The 22,403-nt window shown below is 39.2% G+C and overlaps 1 long non-coding RNA gene across 1 annotated transcript; it reads right to left on the bottom strand.

Moving 5' to 3' along the window:
- Positions 1-357: 357 nt before the first annotated feature.
- LOC130738128 (uncharacterized) lies at positions 358-7,378 on the bottom strand. Its single transcript, XR_009019214.1, has 3 exons — positions 7,199-7,378; positions 7,083-7,114; positions 358-813 (listed from the first exon to the last, which is right to left on the bottom strand). It is a non-coding gene; the product is annotated as an uncharacterized LOC130738128 (long non-coding RNA).
- Between the last annotated feature and the right edge of the window lie 15,025 nt (positions 7,379-22,403).

The following is a 22,403-nucleotide window of genomic DNA, read 5'->3' on the forward strand; positions in this document are numbered from 1 at the left end:
TGTATTCCAAGGTTCGGAAGATGACTTTAATATTCTATCGCGGAGTCTCTACATCTTAAAGTTATGGTGTGTGTAGTGGAGGTTCCAACAAAGTGAAACTAGTTCAAGATTCGTTCACTTTTTTGACAAACGTTGTTGCCTCACTTCACTACGTGTTAATTCAATCATTTGGACATTAACCCTTAAGCACAAAAATTAACTTTCTTTGATAAAAAAAATTCCAATAATTTGATTGCCATTGGGGGATTGTTAGGATTAATGGCACTCAATTATATTTTCAGTTATCCTATCAAAATCTTTACAGCTTTAATTATATAACCGTTTTCTTCCTTCCTTAATTATTGGATTATTACACCGTTGGATATTCAAAGGACTTTTAAGCTGAAATATACAATTCACATCAGTTTGATTTCTAGTGTTCAATTGTTTATGGCCTCTTTGACCACACACTTATGAGTATTCAATGGAAAAGCAACAGAGGGAAGGAAAATGAGAATTCTTGCTTTCTATATAAGAAGAAGAGGCCGTGAACAATGATAAAAGACAACAAAAGGAAAAATAAAATATTTCTTCCTCTCCTTTAGTGGTTCTGAGCATTGTTGTAGAGACTCCAACACTTTTAGGTTATGAGTGCACAGTACCTTAAATGTGGTTGTGTTAACCTTGGGGAGCAAACCCTGCACTGGATTGCATCGAGGTCAGCCGAAATTTTTGCTTTCAAGGCAGTGGTTCTTCCACGACGCAACCTTCATTCTATTTTTCCAACATAATATTGTCGTTTGGATGACAATGAGTCTCAGATCCAGAGAGTACCTGCACAAAATAGAAATTATGGGTAGGGTAAAAACCCATTAGATGAAAATGAATAATTATTTGCAAAACCGACACATATTATTATTATTATTTTTATTTTATTTTATTTTATTTTTGAAAATGAAAATTGTATTAATAATGAAAATCATGAGGAAAAAGAACTCATGGCCAAGTACAACAGACAACCAGCAAAGCAAAAGAAACTAATGACACCAAGAGATAGGCCACACAAAATGGTATAACAAAATCTTAGGGGAGAGCCTCATAAAAACCTTGCTAGGAAAACCCAATGGGAAAAAACCAAGCAAGGAAAAAGAGTACCCCACCCCGAAGAAACCAAATTTGTGATATCCACAATTAAACAAGAACCAAAAACACCGAATACATTGCCCCGTTCTGCTCCTACCCACATTCCAAACGTCCAAACAACAGCAACAAATTAGTACCACACCAGCAAAGCATAACTATCTTCACATACCATATTTGTACCAACAAAATCTCCCTTTCACCCAAAATCAATTTCAACTATGACCCATGAAATATCAAACCAGCACACACTACTTGAGGTCATGTTGCATTAGATAAAACACAACACCCGTTGCTGTCCAAAATCAATAGCATCTTCGACGCCTATCCACAATACCACTTAAATGCTGCATAAAAATCCTCCTCCCATCCACTTAAAGTCCTTGCATAAAACCGCTGCAAAAAATCCCCATAATGCAAGACTCAAAGCACCATCTGCACTATATCTAAGAACATACGTTCAGACTCAAAAAAATTAAAGCCTCAAGCATTCATGCATCAGTAGCCCAACACCTCCCCTTATGAGCAACATCTCGACATTAATAAATCAAGACATATGCATAAGCCCGCTCCTATTTCAAATAGCCAAAGACCAAGCATGTCACCTGAAATGAGGATGATTTTGTCGTATTTGAGCCTCTAAACCTCTAAGCATCAAGACTTCAGACCCTCTTGGCTTCAAACTTAGCTTCTTCCCCAAAAGCCACGTTCGTTGTGCACGAGTCGACACTCCGTCCTCCCCCGGAACAGGTTCCAAAAAATCATCTGGCAGAGGTTTTGGCTTGTTCTTACTACCTTTTGGACGTCCCTGTTGAGAGCTTTTCTGTGAAGAACTTGTTAGCGGGGTAGACACAACAACTGGCGACCCAGAAGCAGGAGTTTCTTCACAAACAGGGAACAAACGTTGTTGTTGTACCACTGTTGCAAGGCGTGAATTGCTCACAAGAGAAGGGAAAAAATATGCAAATGTGTCTTGTCTAACAATTTGATGAGGAGAAGTGTGAACAAAAACCTGGGAATCGTCACTTTGATGATGGTTGTGAAGCTCGTTAAATGGCAAATTAGAAAAAACCAAACGCGGCTCCCCCTGATTAAAGCAAAACGTGTTTTGATTAGGAGAAAATAAACACGTCCCTCCACCTGGCTAATGATGGAAATTACGTGAGTCCCATATATAATAATAAGGCTGCCCAAAATAATTTGATTTCAAAAATAAATCTTGTGCATTAAAGGAATATCGTGTAACAACTTATTTTTTAGCACAATTCGTGGCAGGATTCTGTTTCTGTTTACTCAATATTTGAATTTCCTCCTCTGATTTCTCCTGGGCCCTCAAAGATTTTTTCCAATCCTTAATTTCCTCCACTCAATATCCTGAATCAATTAAAACTTGTAACTGATTCCCTTCTTCCTCTCCTAACGTTTCGTTATTCACGTTAGAATTCAAATTTTGAAACTTTGCTGGTGATGTTAACGTGAAAGGCTCCTCCACCATCAAACACTCCGGCTAACTACCAGAAACCACCACCGGCGATAGTAAGGGCTGAAACGGTTCCCCTAAAAATTCATTACCCTGTAACTGCTCAATCAGAAGCTGATCGGTGCCCGCTCCCAATAATTCCGCTGGGATTTCCTCCTGCACTGTCTCCGGCGTGGAAACCTCCACCATCTCATCCTCATAAGGCTCTGGTTCTGTCGTCTCTTCACTATCGGAATCTGAAACGTCCGACTTTGTCCACGGATTCAACCGCTGTTGACGAAAACCTAGATAACATCCTTGAGCATGATCAGGCTCCACTACCACCGTAACCATCTCACCATCCAGCAAAATTGAAATCTCCCGCGCCGCCACTAGAGGTCCCGGGGCATCAACGAGAACACGTGCCCCATCAAACCGGGCTTGAGACGATGTCGGATTATCCAGGCACACCAGCCTCGAAAAGGTGCTCACAACCGCATCAAAGAACTCATAAGACCACGCATAGACTGGCACCCGATGCACCTTGAGCCAGACTAAAGAACTTCGCGAACGCGTCTGTCGTGTGCACGGTGTAATCACCATGAACTTCTGTTTCAAGAACTCCTTCCCTTCCTGCAATACCACCCTCATGTCAGCTGCAGATTGGAACTCTAACAAAACTTCTCTAGCACCCAGTGGCTTCACACGAATCGCAAAGGATTGGAATTCATTTACAAATGCTTGTAGCAGCTCAATGGTATAAACCTCTCGCACAATACCCTCAGCACAACAATCCATCCTATCTTTTAACTCTTGAGAGGTATTATGAATCATATCCTGCGTCGCCACTGACTTATGAGTGTGGCCTGCCACCTTCACTTCTTCATGTGCTCCCCCTTGCTTAGGTCGCCATTCCCATTCTGGAGACCTCGTAGGAAACTTCGCCTGCCACACCTTCTTGGGAGTGCTTCGTGATTCATACCTCACCTTATTGACCTGCAACACAGATTGCAAGACAAAAGCACCATCCATACACCGTACCGCTGCCACAACATCTCGTTCCTGCTCGAATCTGACAAAAGCAAAACGTGATCGCCGGCCTGGCTTTCGTCGCGTTGGCAAATAGACGCTAGCCACTGTGCCAAAACGTCTGAATACATTCCTTATCTGGTGATAGGTGACAACATCCTCAATGCCATCAATAAACACCGCAAAACCATTCCTCTGCCACCGGCGGTCCGCCGGCGACACCCCCCAGATTGCATTTGTGTTGTTTATTGTTGACAGACGATTATTATTATTATTATTACACATTTGCAAATATATTAAGAAATTTAAATTAAGCTATAATTTTTTTAGCCTCTTCTTTTTAAAAAATAAGTGATTAATTAAGGTGTTAATAATCATTGTTAATATACTCCTACTTATTTTTAAAATGAGTAAGTTAATAACCTACAATTTTAGGACTATATTAAAAATCTAAAATTATAAATTTAAATTTATAACGTTCTTGCTTATTCCTTTTAAAACTATTATGTTTATTTTCTTAAATATTTAGATGATCTTTTCTATGTTTATTAATATTTTTCATTTAATGAATGTAGGCGTAGATGGAAGTGTAATCGGTGCAATCAGAGAGGTTCATGATGGATTCTCCTAGTGATGGCAACCTCGAGAAGGTGGTGAAGCAGAGTGCGTCGAGTGACTGGTTGCAATGTTCTTCCATGTTTTGTAGCGATGTTTGAGGGACTAGGGCTTCGAATTGTTGACTGGTGGTGACCTTGATGCAGCCCTGGGAGATCCAAGAAGCTGCAGGAGGAGCTAATGTCGAAGGTGGTCGAAGGTGCTGATGTAGGATTAGAAGTAGCTCAAGCATGACTCTAAAGAGTTTAGGGGAGGGAGATTGAAGGAGATGCGGTGGAGGTAGTTAGACTTGACCGGGCGGAGGGCTTGGTGGATAACTGACCAGCGGGGGCTTGGTACCGCTACAGAGGGCGGTGATGAGGGTGAAGTTGAGCGGACTGGTGGCAGAAGCAGAGGAGAGGGTTTCAGATGATAAATCAAATTAATAGGCTAAGTTTTAGTTAGGGTAAATGGTCACATTGGTCCCTGGATGTTCGCACCGACTTCAGAATCGTCCCTGGATGAATTTTATTAGGCTTGCGGTCCCCAGATGTGGAAAAAAATAGTCATATTAGTCCCTAACGTTAAAATCCCCTAACGTCCGTTAACCCAATTAATAAAAGTTAACATTATCTTTCTAATTTTCTTTCACTTTGGTCCCTTTCTTCTTTCTTCCACCCTCTTCACCCCCTTCTTCCATCATTTTCACCAAAATCCACCCCCCAACATGCTTCAGAAACCCAGAAAGTTGGGTTTGTGGGTTTACGTTTTGGGTTTCCGACCCTAACAACATTGCCGCCGCATTCTCTTGTTCCCACCGGCCACAATCCAGATTTTGTTCTCTCTCTCTACCCGTGAAGCAAATTCAATGTTACTCTAAAGAAAAGCAAAAACAAATTCAGATCTGGTTTGCTAGTAAATCCACAGCTTCCTTCAACACAGCCTCCAACACTTCAGGCTTCTCCGCCTCCGCCATGGTCAACCAGTTCCTCCACCTCTACCTCCCTCAACTGATTCCTCTCACGCTGCAAAACATATATATGGACGAGGTCACCTCCCTGATCTTCAAACCTACAACCCAGATCCTACTCTCAACCGGAGAACTCGCCGGCGACACCGTCACCAGAACCAAAATCAAAACCCGGGCACAAAGCAGAGAGAGAGACATAGAGAGAGCGAGAGACACGCAGATGTGGACGAGGTCCTGCTCGGTGGCTGTGGTTGAGCCTGGGAAGTCGAGGAGAGAGTTGATGCAGAGAATATGTTTTGAAGAGAAAATGGGTTTTGTGGGTGGAGAAGAGAAGAAGCAGATCTGGGTTTTGTGAAGTGAAGAAGTTCAAGGCAGTTTTTGATTTTAATTATTGATTGAGCCCCACATGTTAGGGTGAATTGTGACAGTGAAACAACCCATACATCGTCTAATATTTTAATGTTACTCACAAACCCAACTTGGGAGAGAAGGAGGGTAAATTTGGTGTTAAATCTGAGTTGGGTTTGTGTTAAATCTTGGAGAGAAGGTTTGGGCATGGTTGGTTGAAGAAGGAGAAGAAGAGTGTTGATGATGATGATATGAAAAAAAAGAAAAAAAAAGGGGAATGAGTTGATGAAGAAGGGGAGGAGTTTTTGGTGAAGATGATGGAAGAAGGGGATGAAGATGAATAAAGTGAAGATGAACAAGATGAAGATGAAGGAAGTGAAGATTGTGGGTTTACATTCTGGGTTTCTGAAGCATGATGGGGGTGGGTTTTGGTGAAAATGATGGAAGAAGGGGGTGAAGAGGGTGGAAGAAAGAAGAAAGGGACCAAAGTGAAAAAAAATTAGAAATATAATGTTGACTTTTATTAATTGGGTTAACGGACGTTAGGGGATTTTAACGTCAGGGACTAATATGACTATTTTTTGCCACATCTGGGGACCGCGAGCCTAATAAAATTCATTCAGGGACGATTCTGAAGTTGGTGCGAACATCCAGGGACTAATGTGACCATTTACCCGTTTTAGTTATATCTTAGATGTTCACAAATTAGATTAGATTCAATTTAAGTCTAATTTTATTGTACCGCTCTAAGTTATGTCGCTTAATAGGTTTGGTTCTTAATTTATGTCTAGTTCAATTAAGTCCAATCTAAATTAGTTTCAATTTTGTCAATTCTTTCCTTTTGTTGTTTAATAGATGATTCCTGAGCAGACTGAGACGAAAGAAACCTACTTAGACTTACATTATCTCATAAAATTATCAATGTTAGATATAGCATATACAAAAATTTCAGTTAAGATGAAGATCTTAGACTTACATTATCTCATAAAATTATAAAAAGTTGTACAAGATCCTGCACACTACAAGAATTTTACATATTAGCCTCCAAATATAACAAGATTAAAGTATCACTTCTTACAAAATTTCATCACAAAGATTAAAAAACTGAATCAAAGCACAAGAAAATAACTATAAACCAGAATTTTTGATTAAAAAACTGAATCAAAAACGACCATTTCAATGCAGTTCATTCCAAAATCCTCTACCTAACTACAGTAACTAGATATTAACATTCTCTAGGTTTTACCTTATTCTTCATAACTAATTATCAATATGTTAAAGAACAAACAGGTTAAACATGAATGCCATCAACAAAGCTTCAATGCAGAAAGTAAGAAACACATGTGAAACATTAAATTACAGATATTAAGCAACAAATTTAAGAGAAGCGCTACATGCTTCAATCAAAATCAGAATCGATATCCTACAGAGAAAAATCAGATTCAAAATTTTAAATTCTAATGCCAATGAACATAAATCAAAAGAAAGACCTAAAAATTAGTGGAAGTAGGAATCAAATTACAGATTCATAGATGAGAACGGATTGGACAAAAATTAACTTACACAGATGAGATTACATAATCGGAATCGATATCCTGCAAGAAGAAAAATGAAATCGACATAAGTAACTCGGTTTAGTACGAGAGAGAAAGAGAACAAGAGAGAAGTGAGGATTGAACCAGTGTGGCAGGCAACGATCCTAGCACAAAGATGAGAATGAGGGAGAACTGAGAACCGTGAACGAGATCGTGAAGCGAGAGAGAACTGAGAACCTCCATTAGCAGATCTCGAAGGTGAGAGAGAGAGAGAGAGAAGACGAGAACGAGAGAGTTTTTTGTTTTTTGATAGGCAAATGTTAGTAGTTAGTTGTCAGTAAGTTAGAAAATCTCTTCAAATTTCCCTTCCAGGATTTGAACCCTGGACCTTTCCCTCCCCAACTCTTATGTCCCCTAGCTCTTACCACTTGAGCTAACCCTCGGGGACACGAGAACGAGAGAGTGAGTCGGGTGTGTTGCATGAGCGAGAAAGTGTTTTCTTTTAGTTTTAATTAGTTTTAATTTTTAAGTGTATTTTAATGTGATCTGAAAATTAGAAGTAAAAATCATTTAGTTAACCTCTATTTTACCTAGAGGAAAAATAGTAGTTATATTTGGAGGCTAATGCTAAGGGAATGAAGGGATTTGCAGGGTGAAGGGCCAGGGTTCGAATCCTGGTGAAGGAACTAATTTACTAACAATTAACAACTAATATTGGCTTATCAAAAAAAAAAATGTAAAATTCTCTTAGTGTCCTTTCTCTCCTTGAAAATTCGACTCAGAAGTCCAAAATGTTACTTGATATGTAGTTGACACTACCACCCAGAGACTCCAAAAGATGATAACAGGCATGCTATAAGACATTATTTTTGAATTTATTATTAGTTCTACTTCTACATATGTTAAGGTCTTTAGGGGTTTAAACGTCAAGGCCTAAAGTTTATTTACCTTTCCTCCATTGATTAAACATATCACCTTTTATGCAGAGTGTATTTTTCCTACCCCTTCAAATGTGGGAGTCCTACTTACAATACTGGGGAAGCTTTTGCTATGATGATTGCTTCCTTTGTTTCTCTTTTTGAGGTAGGAACTTGTACCCCTAATAGAATTAGAATCCAATGTCTCTCAATCACTATGCAAGTGTGCAATGCAACTACACTAGTAGTGTACTGGTACATCATATGTTGCTGCAAGGTACAGAAGTGCCACTCCCGTGCCGCCTTCTATTTGGTTATGTAACTAAAACTACAGTTTCAGTGTAAGTTTGGCTATGCCCAAATTCCTTTTACATTTTTTCTTCAATGTTTGGTAGAGGTTTGTTAATGTGACGGACCTATGTTGTTTGTGCAACAGTACCCACCCATTTGTGATACGACACGTCTTCTTGATTATACTTTGCTCTTATGAGTCATGACTCATGGATTCATGGTACAGAAGCAATGTTTACATTCCAATTTGTTTATTAGGGTGTTACATGTAATGCAATACAATCATAGAATATCTGCGTAACAACTTGCAATGGTCCATGGTTGTTTATTGGTTAAATTTCCATGCCTAAGTTGAATCAATGTCTCTAATTCTTTATTACCTCCTTGGTGAACTGGCATGTCATGGAACTCTGACAAGACACGCATGAAAGTGCAGTGGAATGATAAGAATGCAAACAAGCTTGCTGAGGTGCTGGAATATGAACCAAGGTCACTATTTATAATTTCTACATCTTGGTATGTTTTAACCTCTGTTGCGTGCGTTCTTGGTTTCCAGATTAATCAATGATTGTTCCGTATGTTCATTTGAGTTTGTAATATCAAAAAGTTGTACAATCACACAGTAGTACCTTATGCTTATAATAATGTGCAGCGGAACAGGTTATAACAAGAATATGAGTAGGTTGAATTGAATGAAACATATTCAATGTTATTAATTTGACTATATTTGTGTTGTGTGTGCAAATACTTGGTTCTGGGTATAACAAGCTGCCATTTAGGCCTACTGGAAGATGCAGTAGTTCTTCTCCAAATTGGGAAACGCCTTGCCCGTGCAGCGTTTCGGCAAGAGAGCGTGTGCTGGTCAGATGACAACCTTTCTCTCACTGACACCCCCATCGTCGGTGAGAGTATTGCCCGACTCGTCCACCGCATCAAGTCCCTCATTCGGCCACCGCGCAGCTGGTCTCGCTGCTCTTGATTCTGGCCTCTACACGGAGGCTATCTGCCAATTCTCAAAAATCATCAACGACTGTTGCGCCACCTCACTAGGCTTCCTTGCCGAATGCTACATGCACAAAGCCTTAGCACACCGTTTTGCAGGTCGAAACTTTGTAATAGACTCCGCGATTAGACTTGCAGAACGGTGTGCTGAGGCTATGTGCATGTAACATTCTGCAAGGAAGCCTTGTGGGGTGGCGCGGCGGTCGTGGATGATTTCTTGAGAATTGGAGGATGGCCTCCGTGTAGAGGCCTGAGTCAAGAGCAACGAGAGAGACTGCGCAGTGGCGGAGGAGGGACTTGATGCGGTGGAGGAATCGGTTGACACTCTCACCAGCAAAGGGAGTGCTGGAGAAAGAAAGGTTGTTATCTGACCAACACACGCTCTCTTGTCGGAACGCCACACTTGCAAGGTGTTTCCTTGTTTAGAGAAGAACCACTGCATCTTCAAGTAGGCCTAAATGGCAGCATGCTATACCCAGAACCAAGTATCTGCACACGCAACATAAATTTAGTCAAAACAATAACATTGAATGTTTCATTCAATTTAACCTACTATAATTCTTGTTATAACATGTTTCATTGCACATTATTAGAAGCATAAGGTACTATTGTGTGATTGTACAATTTTTTGAGATTACAAAATTAAATAAACATACGGTACAATTATTGGTTTCAGACCGCTAGAAATTGGTTTCCTAGCTGCCAAGAATTATTTGCAATTTATTTTAAGTTTTTCTTAATCTGGAGCCCATGGTCATTTTTTCGATAAATTTATGTTGTGTGAAGTCGTGATGACATATTTTTGTATAATTGTTTTCTGATGGTAAGTTCATATGTTTTGCACAATGTTCTTGACAGTTAGAAAACCAAATTTTGGCGGTCTAAAACCAATAATTGGAAGACGCTAAAACAACCAACAATGACAAACAAAGCCAGTGCATACAATGCCTTCTAGTGGCAATAGTAAATGCCGCAAATTATGGATGCGAAGAGATGGCTGCTTTTCCCGGCCATTCATGACGTCTTCACCGGCGCCCCGACATAATTATCGGTAAAGCCTTTACCGACCCTCAATACATCGACAGATGCGATTGTCAATGAACATTGTGTGTAACACCCCACTTTTCGTATTAGTTTATTTATTATTTTATTTTAATTATAATTATGATATATGGTAATTAAGTGATTTTTTTAGATAATTAAGTGATTAACTTAAATAAGGTTTTTTGGTTTTAGTGGAGCCCACTAGTACTACTAGTTTAGGGTTAAGAGTGAAATAAATAGAAAGAAAGAAAATAAGGATTAGCAGGGGAGCAAACATAAGAACACGTGAAATAGAGAAGGAGAGGAGAAAAGTGGAGAAAACCTAGAGTTGATCTACAAGAGGTAAAGGTTTGAGTTCATATTTTCTGGATTAGTATATCAGTTGGTAGCAATAGAAAGTGAGATTTAGGAACCCTAGGAAGGAGAAATTTTCTAGTGAAAAATAGGAAGGTTAGTTTTTTAGAAGAATTGGGGGGAGAAAAGGGTTGAGGGGGGGGAGAGGGCGCGCGCTATGCGCGGATGGAGAAAAGGGGGACGCGCGCAGCGGCGCATAGTTGGTGGTGAGGCCTGTCGCATCCCTTTCCATGAGTTACAAACTCGCCCAACTCCATCACTTAGGGGCGAGTGATGCGACTTTTTTTTTCCTATCTTGTTAGTGTTTCTATCTCTTTATTCATCGGGATCACTTAGGTAGAGTACTGTTCCCCCTTTTTTTTTTCTCAGGTAATCAACCTCCTAACCTATCGATGCGAATGATTAGTGAAACAAACATAACATAACATAGTCATAGGGTGGATGAGTCCACCGCGGAAGCACAGCCACACAGATACAAGTCTAATGAGGACACAAGTCCCCCAAATACAAATAACAAGTCATAATACCACACAACATAAATAATGATCATGAGATCATCGGACCATCGGCTTCATCCCCTGGTTTCCTCCTCCTCAGGGTCTTCCTCCATCTCGTCCTCCTACTCCTCCACAACATGCTTTGACTCCGGCACTGGACCTGGCCCTGACTCTTCGGTACCTGAAACTTCGTCTCTCTGAAACCTGCGACGGTACACCTTGACATCCCTAGAGAATCTGGGCGACCTGACCCGTTTGCGGGCTGTCACTCGGAAACATGATGCGCTCCTCCTGGATGGAGGTGATCCTACGGACTCCCGGGCCTGCGGTCCAATATCGGGAGATGGACTCATTGCCTTGATAGGTACAGATGGTATGGGCTCCCCTGGCTCCATGGGTACGTCTGCTGGTGGGATCGGCAACTAAGGGCTGCCAGAAGTAAGCGGACTAACCCTCTGGGCGTGGGTAGGTAGAAAGAATGAAAATGCCATCAGGAGAGTCAATGGAAAGCCAATGTGACCTGCACTAGGTTCCCTGCACCATAAAACAGTTAGCCCCTGGTATGAGAAATAGCCAGTATTAGGGTCCATGTGCCTGCCAGAGCGTGCTGGGAAGTCAGCGTGGGCTGCGATGACTGGAGCGAAACTCATCTAGACACCTGTTGTCTGCTTATAGGAAAAATAAGTGCAAGGGTGAGTCAAACGCAACTTTGCACAAGATACATATCATATGAAACAAACTTTAGTACTCAAGTCAACTTATCATTAATCACATACATATTAGCAAACACAAGGAATATCATGCAATATGGTTGAGTTTACCTTATACCTCCGTCCTTCGGATTGACTTCTCTCACTACTTCTTAGGAAATGGTGAGTTCATCGCCAACCTTTTTATTTTATTCCTTTATCATGTGATGATTATGTTTTAAGGGCCTGAAGCCTCAGCTTCATTATCTTCGGAAAGTCGTCTCGAGAACATGGACACTCTTGCCAGTCCACTCTTTACCGGACAATGATCGCTTAGTAGCTCACAGACAGAAATACACAACTTTGCGACTCCTGATACTTTGCATCAGGTCGGCTTCCCGGACCCTGTCGGTAGCTGATGGAGAGGTAGAGTCATTGTGTAAGTCCCGAGTCTATTCATCACTGAACAAGACCACAAATTGTGTCTCTGTATTCCCACTCTCCATAGTGGTAGTGACAGTACTTTCCTTCTCCTTTTTGCTCCTAGGGTGTGTTTTCAAACATCATCCACCGCCCCCTTATTCATCCATTAGGTTTCTAGTAAACTAGAAACAAGCATCTGTATCCTTACTCCGTGGAGTAAGTTCATTTCATGTTTTATGAAGAATGATCTCTAGGAAGATCGGGTAGTTCGGAATCCAAGCGGGAAAACTTATTCCGCCGGTAATGGTTATGTACTTTTAATTCCATAGTTGAAAAGGTTCACTTGCCTATTTCTTTATCATATTCCATTTATTTAATCTACCTATCCTAAAGGTCATACCTAAATGATTATGGGTAGGCTTTAGTTCAAAATCAACTATCAATAACACATTAAGTCGGGGATCAACTTTCATCTTCCTACTACCTCATATGCTTAAGTATCAAGGACAATCCTGATACCATGCCGAATGTGTAACATCCCGATCTGACGAATGGCCTCACGGTAACAAGATGAGTCTTTTCAGGGCGCTTTGTCCTCAGTCGCGCACTTCCCGGGAAAACTTCCCAGGAGATCACCCATCCCAATATTACTCCAAGGCTAACACACTTAACCATGGAGTTCTTATGAGTTGGACTCCCGAAAAGAAGTTGCAACTAGTTGTCATGAGTAGTACCAATCAAATTGTTTATGCCCTCCTCAACTGTATAGTCCATCCCTATACAGTCTCGGAATACCTCTTGTTCGGGTGTGAGATCGGTTCATTCATGTGCCCCTCCGCCTAGAAGCCTGCCAGGAGCCGCTCCTTGTCCGTGCCTCACTGCACCGGCGATCACTCCCCGCCCTCGTCGGCCCCGGGCGTCATAGGCCCACCAACTTCTGCTTGGTTCGTCCCCGAACCACACCGTACTGGGAGAGGTCGACTCTGATACCATTCTGTAATGCTCTGATTTCTCGAGTGTCACACAGTAACTAAACACGTGGGTTTTCGTAAAAAAATTCGTCGTTTAATTAAATAACCATCATTAGTGATAAAGATTCATTTTACTGAAAACCTCTTGACTTTATTGCAAACATTAATGATCGAATCATGCGGATTAAAAACGATTAACAATTAACCTAAATAAAACATGTAATTGAAGCATAATTACGGTGGCCACACCCATGTGTGAAAAACTTCATTTGAAATCCTCAACTGTATTACAACCGAAAGAAAAGTATTTGAAACATAATGAAAAGGTTCAACAAAAAGAAAGTAAACAAAACTCGATATCTCATCCCCGAAAACCCCAAGTGTACCACTCCCCAACTCAGTCTTCATTCTCGCTTTAGATCTCCACAATCTCGGCCTTCAAGAGATCCTCGTTTATACGCCGCTTCTTCAAAGGTGACTCAGGTACGGGCAGAGGCTCCAATGGAAAGTCATAGAGACCAATAATGCAACAGGCGTCGTGGTCTTCCTACATGTTCGACACTTCAGGAATTTGGTTGTTCTCTGCCTTGTTGTCTTCTAGTCTTGTGTAAGACCTGGATTTTCAGAACAAGCTAATTTCCGACTCACGCGTAGAATCAGTGTAAGCGTGACAGGAGTTTGATATTTGAGAAAGATTAATGAAGAAGAAAGTTCAGGAATTTCTTGAGGAATGATGCGTAGTTGCTTACGGAGTTAGTGCGAGTCGTCTGCACACCTGCCTTATGGCGAGCGTGTCCAGAATAGGCTAATTTCGCTTTAGAGCAACGTTTTAAGGGAGATTTCGAATTCTTGGAAAATTTAAAGATTCTCTTTATTTTTCCTTCGACCAGCGTTTGATTTCGGAACTCTGGACTGTACGCACGATAGTATTCACTTTTCGGAAGTCCGCTGACGCTAATTTCTTTGCTTCGAAACCCTAGATTCGAGCAACGGATGAAGACTTTTTCTATTTGGGACTTCTAACGAAGTTTCCGTCCGCGTAGCCAGATTTTTTTCGACGTTTCCAATCTTTTTCCAGTACAAAGTTTTGTCGTTTGAGCATCACAGCAAAAAGTAGTTTTTCGGGACAGATTAATTTACACCGCCTTTGGGATTTTAGATATCGTTTTTCCCAAATCATAGATATTTGTTTTGAGTTCTGGAATTCTGACGCCAGAATCTCTCTTAGAATTCCTCGGTGAACGTGCTACAAAAATCGGAATCGCGAAATTTTCATTTTCCTGCGATTTCACCTGCCTATAAATAGCTCGAAAAAGCAAAATATCTCATTTTCTTTCCATCTTGGAGCCGCGAGTTTGAGGGAGCTTGGAAGAGAAGATTTTTCGCGAAAACTTGACTGATCTTCGTGCAGTTCGTCCCTACTTCTAGGTATCGAGGTAACTAGCATGAATCCTACCTCTGTTTACTGTTTCTGTTGCGTTTCTGAAGTCGTTTCTGTGCTCACAGTTTTGAGCTTTTTCTAAAATTGTCCGATTTCTTCGATTTCTTGCTTGGGTTATGTTCTCTAGGTTCCCAAGAGCCTAAAACCTCTGTCAGTAAACGCTGATTGTGATTCAGTTGATAAAGATCTGAAAAACTGATTCAAAACTCTTTTTGTCTCACATTTCGAAACTTTATTGTCAAAAAACTGTAATCTGACTTCGTGCCTTTAGGATTTGTTGTCACGGATGTCAAGAGGATCAATGCTGTCAAATTTGTTTTCAGAACTGATAACTTTGAGGTTTTGAGCTTTTATTTTGGACCAAAATGCCCCTGGATAGCCGTATTTCGGCCCGATTGTCCGAAAATTGTTCTGACAGTTTCTTTGCCTTAGTTTTACCCTAAAACTACCTTGTGAATTGATTTGATCGAAGAAAAAGAGCCGGAGCTCTTTTTCCTTTGAGGCCGTGGGGTATTTCCTTTAGGGGGGGAGTTTTTCGTTTTCGAAAACTTGTCTTTTCGTACCCGGATGTCGTATTCTGAAGCTTTAATGCTTTGTCTATCGTTTATGTATTGTATTGCGATCGAACTAATTGATTTTGTTTGGATTCTGCTTTGTTTTTCCTCCGAGGTTCAGTTGAAGGAACTTTGGAAGTTTCAAGGCATTCCTGTGAAGGAGATTTGATTTGCGAAGCTGGATCAGCTCGAGGTTAGGGCAACTTACATATATTAGCTATGATTGTATGATAGGCGTCGATAAATTCGACTTATGCTTTATCTGATGTTGTTTATGATGATGATTTAATTGTTATGATTGTTTTCATAACTTATGATATTGATGATGTGATGAATTGGGCGTTCTGACGCAACTTCGGAGTGGAGATTCATTGATCTGGTGATCTTTGATATTTCGGGTTGGATGAACAACCCTAGGCAAGTTCAAACGAGGGGTTTGAGACTTAGCCATTTGTTGGTATTCGTTGGTTTACTTAGACTTTCCCCGGGAAACTTCTTTTGGGTGGTTGGTTTTCGGAAAACCTAGAATGAATAGAATTTCGAAAACTAAAGACTTTGGGAGGCTTAGACTTTGAGAAATAAACTCATAACCTGACTAATTCAATTCGAAACGTTTTTACTAAACGAATAATTATAGGAGAACTAAAGGGGAAAATAATTGCGAAAGACGGGGAAAAGTCGACCTTGTTGTGGGTTTGGAGAGTTTTGGAATTGGGAAAGCCACTAAGGTGAGCTATGGTGATGATTGAAAGTCACCGAGTACTCTAGTACTCTTGGGAGTGTTGTGGAGCCGTGTTGTATTGACCGACACCTAGTGCTCTTGTAGTTTGAGCTGTGTTGTATTGACCGACACTAGACCCTTGTGTATTCTTGTTGGTGGAGTTGTGTTGTATTGACCGACACTAACTCCGAGTTGTGTTGTATTGACCGACACTAACTCATGGGTTTGTTGAGATTGGGTTGTGAGCTAAACACTTTCGTGGTAAGGGCGATTCGTTGTTTGGCTAACCATATTGCATCAATCGGGTGAATAACGGGAATGGTTCTCCTGTGCATATCATGGTGAATAACGGGAATGGTTCACCTTGCATAAATGATGAATAACGGGAATGGTTCATCATATGGTGAATAACGGGAATGGTTCACCAATGATGAATAACGGGAATGGTTCATCCAGGATGAATAACGGGAATGGTTCATCCATAGTGAAGAACGGGAATGCTTCACTTGTGGCGAACGGGAACGCGTCACAAATCCGGATTCATGATTGCATATCACGCATACATTCATTCTGACTTGAATTGTGTGCTGGTTGTTTATTGAAGCAATGTTAGAGCCATAACATGCTAGGATTGTTTATATATACATATATCAACATATATCTATACCCCTATCACATGTTGAGTGTATATCTACGTATTTCTGTGAGTTGACCCTAGCGCCTTGGCTTTGGTTTATGTTTGTGTTTGGGCGGTCGGCCTGCTGCCAGATGTCGACGGTGGATTGGGTTTCGACGGTCTCTCCCTCGGGGGGGGGGGGGAATCAGGTCTGAGCTGGTTGATCGATATGCCCCACCGCTTGGGTGATCTATCTTGTGGGTCATCGGGCGACGTACCGGGAAAGGGTCATGGAGGACCGGACTGACGAGCGTGGACGTCTGACGAAAGGAGTTCTACGACGCATGAAGCTGAGCTTCAACTTGCCGACTCCAGATCGCTGTGGGCTTGGTACTGGGAGGTTAGGTTTAGGCAGGCGTCATGTTTTGTGTAGAGCTCTGATTCGTTTTGCTTTTGGGACAGGGTAGGTTTCCGACGCATGGCTTTTTGTGTGGTTCTCTCTAAGGAATCACAGTGAGTCAGTCGGACCATAGGGGTCTTTGCTTAGGCCATTTTTGAGGCCGACTATCTTCTTGTGGGTTGTAATTATAAACTTTCTTACTCACACTTCGGGTTCTGTATATATTTGCCTCCGGGCATACTACTTTGGAGTCACTGCGGGTGCGTGTGACGTGGGAGTGCAGCTGAGGCTGTACATGTGCATATATTGTACATCGGTTAGTTTAGTTGTTGGGTTTTGTCTTTATTTCCTTTATCGCTTTTATTTAAAGGAATCAATCGGAAAAAAAAATTACCTGTTTTTCGCGTAAAGTTTATTTTTGGTTACTAAAGTGACACCTGGAAATCGGGGTGTTACATCTTGACTCCTCCACTGGCATCTGAACTGAAACCGCAACTGGCTCCATTGGCACCTGAACCTCAGCAGCTACCTCTTCGGAAGGATCTGACTCGACCGAAGCGACTTGTGCACCAACGTCCTCGGGATAGTAAAACCTCGGCGGCGGATACGGCATGATGATCTTCCCTGTCATCCTTTGAATTTCCACTATGTTGCCCTGTTTGTCTTTTCCGGTGAGTTTGATATCGCCGACATACACACGGCGAACCCCGGACGTGTCGGACGTCCAGGCCTGGTCCCGCTTCTCATCATAAAGCTTCATCTCCCAGGAGTGGGTCGTCGTTGATATCATCACGACCATCTACCCCCCCCCCCCCACAAATAACAAATAGACAAGTAGCGCAAGGGTCAGGTCGCAAGTATAACATAATCACAAACCATATCATTATACACATTAATCATTCGTTTATGGAATCAGTTTTTATAACAGTCAGTTAGTTACACTAACGCATCGTCACATCACACAAGCTAGAAGGTGTTACATTGTGGACATTTTTATTGAGGCTAAAGGCAATATTTATTGCCGATAAAACCGCTTTTGGTTGTAGTGTTTGGAATACTAGAGCACTTGATATCATTTAAAAACTTAGTAGTAAAGCACTCTGATTGTATAACTGAATCCTCATCTGACCTGCAAGTTGTATCAGTACTAAAGTATTCTACTAGCTTACCGGGGATTAAGTTCAACATTAAATCCTTAACCATCTCAACTGATTCAAGAGTGAGAGAGAGTATGCATCTATCTTAAAAAAACTTGAAATCTTTCATGTTATTCAAGAGATCAGGATTTGCATAATAAACCAAATCAAGAATAGGATTATCACCTTACTCTATTAAAATATCATAAGATATTTCTATACTCTCATTTGATTAAAAATAACAATTATCAATTTGAAGAATCCAATCAGCAAATGCATTTATATCAGCTGCAAGTTCTAGGATTTAACACTTCTTAATTTTATATTAGCCGTTAACTTCAACACTTTACAGTGCTTCAATAATTGAGAGGAATTGATAGTAACTTTAACATTATCTTGTCTAGTTCCTTTCATAATAACAGATAGAATCTTCCTAAAGCTGCCTAAAGTCACCTCGAAGCACTTCAATTTTAGCACCAATAATTTGTCTGAATTGCTTTTACTCTCATCAAATCCTTAATGTTCTATCCAAGGATTCAACATAAAACGTATTCAACGTCGGAGCTTCATCCTAAATAATTAACTTACTTTGCAAAAGTAAATTTACACAGAAGCTTCCTTGTTTAATATTACAGGTAGATAAATCATTCATCTGAAGAAAAATTCATAATGTTGAATGAGCAGTTCTACCCACGTAGTAACAATGAAGGAATACCACTAGAAGCTACATTCAAAACAATTAATCCTTTAGACCGTAGACTCGCAAACAATGTATTCCAAATAAAGGTTTTCGCTATTCCTTTTGTATCTGTAGAAAAGAGAAAACCACCACAATTAGACAAAATAGATTCCATTATATGATTATAGACCTACTTTTGTTCATCTATCATCAAATTTAACAAATTCATGCACTTAGCAGACATCTCATCTCTATTATAGTTAAGCTCATCCACTATAAACTTATTTTAAAATAGAAGTAGATCAAAATATTCGGGGACATGTAAATAATGAGAGATTGTCCATTACGCTGAAACAATTTTTTCATCTCTACATACACAAGTTTCTTAACTCATCATCACTAATTTGCAGATATGAAAACGAACATTTGAAAAAATAATTACTCTAGATAAATATTTATATCACCAATTTATTATTTAAAAACCTAATTTCAAACAGTTTGGGTTTATTTAATTACATTACATACATGCTATTTAACGATATCTCTGACTTCCATACAAAATTTCGTATGCTAACAATTTTCTTGTAGCTTCATATACTTCATTTGGTTTAGTGACTGTGCTCATTATAGAAAAGTGACAAATAACTGTCTAAATTAATGTCCAGATCCAAGATCACTAGTCTCTTTTATTCTATTTACGAATTCTCTATTGTCTTTCAACAAACTCTAGATGTATCACGCTTCCTTGAAGGTTCGGTATATTATCTCATTCACTGTTTTTATGTTGTCGAAATGCGCACAATTCTTTTGAATAGCGAGAAGGATTTTCATATAATATAGTTCTCCAGTACCCATGAGAATACAATTCAAACTTGATTACAAATCCTTTCATTACTAGAGTATTAAAAAGTGGATTTGCAATTGGCATGCTCAATTATATTCCCATGGGTACTGGAGAGATATATTATATGTAGAACCTTCTTAGTATTCAAAAGAGTTGTATGAGTTTTGATAGCATAAAATAGTGCATGAGATAATATACCGAAACTTCAAGGAAGTATGTTACATCTTGGGTTTGTTGAAAGACGATAGAAAAACTCATAGATGGAAGAAAAGAGGCAATTGATTTTAGATTTGGACACCAATTGAGATGGTTTTTTGTCGCATTGTTGTTAATGAGCACAGTCGGTAAACTAGATGAAGTATGAGAAGCTACATGGAAACTGTTAACCAACAAAATTTTGTATGAAAGACAAAGATGTCTTCAAATACCAGGTATGTGCTTGAAGAGACTCAATTACACTATTTGAAATTAGGTTTTAATTGATGATATAAATATCTGTCGAAAGTAATTTTTTATTCAAATCTTCATTTTAATATCTGGAAATTATTGATGATGAGTTAAGAAACTTGTGTCTGGTAGAGTTCGAAAACTTGTGTCTGGAGATCTCTCAGGGATTTTGATTATTTACCTGCCCCTTAATCTTCTGAGATTTATAGTGGATGAACTTAACTACAGTAGATGTCAAATGTCTATTAAGTGCATGAATTTTTTAATGGAATATCTTTTCTCTGTTTGTGGTTATTTTTTCTTTTCGTACATATACGGAGGACCAGGGAAAACCTTTACTTGGAATACATTTGCGAGTCTATGGTCCCAAGGTTTAATTGTTCCGAATGTAGCTTCCAATGGTATTTCTTCATTGTTACTGCTGGGGGTAGAACTACACATTCAAGATTATGTATTCCTCTTTAGGTGAATGATTTATTTACTTGTAACATCAGACAAGAATGCTTACGTGCAAATTTACTTCTGCAAACTAAGTTGATTATTTGGGATAAAGCTCCCATGTTGACTAATTTTGGCTTTGAAGCCTTGGATAGAACATTGAGGGATTTGATGAGAGCACTCGATGAAAGAAATTCAGACAAACCATTTTGCTGTAGTGCTTAATTAGAGGCGACTTTAGACATATTTTTTCCTGTTATTCTAGTTATTCTAAAAGGAACAAGACATGATATTATCAATTCCTCTCAATTACTTAATCACTGTAAAGTTTTGAAGTTAACTACTAATATGAGATAAAGAAGTGTTGGATCCCTTGAACTTCCAGCTTATATAAATGCATTTGATGATTGGATTCTTCAAATTAGTAATGGTTAGTTTGAATCAAATGAGATTGGAATCTGATATAGAAATACCTGCAAATATTTTAGTAGAGCAAAGTGATTATCCTATTATTGATTTGGTTAATTTTTCATAACCTAATATCTTGAATAACATGAAATATTTTAATTTTTATAAGAAAGATTCATATTGTGTCACTCTAGAATTAGTTGAGATGGTTAATAATTTTATGTTGATTTTTAATCTTAATTGCAGACAAGCTTATTATTAGTCTAAGTTAATTCTTCTCAATATTTGGATGTGCATCAAGTGTTCAAAAACATTTCATCTACTTCAATTAAATTTCTATCTCTGCTGCCTTTAGTTTCTTCAATTATATTTTAAGCATAAATATTTATATATAACATAATGTGGTCAACAACATTCTTTAGGGATGTAATGTTTATTACAATGGTTATATTGGTTGTTTCTTTCGGTTTGTCTCCTTGGGTGCAAAAGTGAAGTCCAAAGTAACAAAGAACAGACTTAGGGAAATAACTGGACATTCTTTCTGTGGTTAGTGGGTTGTGCTTTTTAGTTTATTTTTTCATTTACATAAAATCACATTTCTCCTTTTATATATATATATATATATATATATATATATATATATATATATATATTAGAATACTCCCACTACTTTTTATGAACCTGCACTCAACACTTTTTCTTTTGGACAAAAATGCCTCACTTTTCTTTTCAAAAAACCGTTCACACGACTATTAAGTCACATGAAATTTTTTAAGTGATCACATGACTATTAATTTGATTTTAATATGGACTGTTCATGATTAGATATTACGGACTTACGGTCGTGACTTTTATATATATATATATATATATATATATATATATATATATATATATATATATAATCTTTATTAGGTTTTGTCCAACTGTGCTTCTAAATTCAAAGTAGAATAATGTTTTCAACATCTTCTATATCTTAAAAGTTAAAGTTTAAAACAAAATTCAATGGCTTAATTGTTGTTTTGCTCTTCATCTTTCACTCATGTGTGATTTGACTCTCATGTTTAAAACGAGCGATTCTGCTCCCTCATCTTTCAATTTATGAAAATCAAGTCCTTCCGTTATACCGTCGTTTAAAGTTTGACGGAACTGGCTGACGTGGCGTTCATTAAATGACATGGTTCTGACAAACTGAGCACTTGGATGCCATTTGGATACCACTTTACTAAATTAATAAAAATAATAATTAAATAAATGAAAAAAATAATTAAAAAAAACCGAAATTACCAATCCCTAATTAAATCTGGGTTCATCCTCATCTCCTCCTCCTAGTTCATCCTTATCCTTCATTGTTCATCTTTATCTCCTCTCCCCTTCGTTCATCTTCAACTCCGTTTTTCTCTTCCTCTTCTGTTACACTTCTCCTTTTCTTCTTCTTCTTCCATCCTAGAGATTCAACCCAAATCTGAAAACCCAG

This window comes from Lotus japonicus, chromosome 2 (assembly GCF_012489685.1).
Source record: "Lotus japonicus ecotype B-129 chromosome 2, LjGifu_v1.2".
NCBI lineage: Eukaryota > Viridiplantae > Streptophyta > Magnoliopsida > Fabales > Fabaceae > Lotus > Lotus japonicus.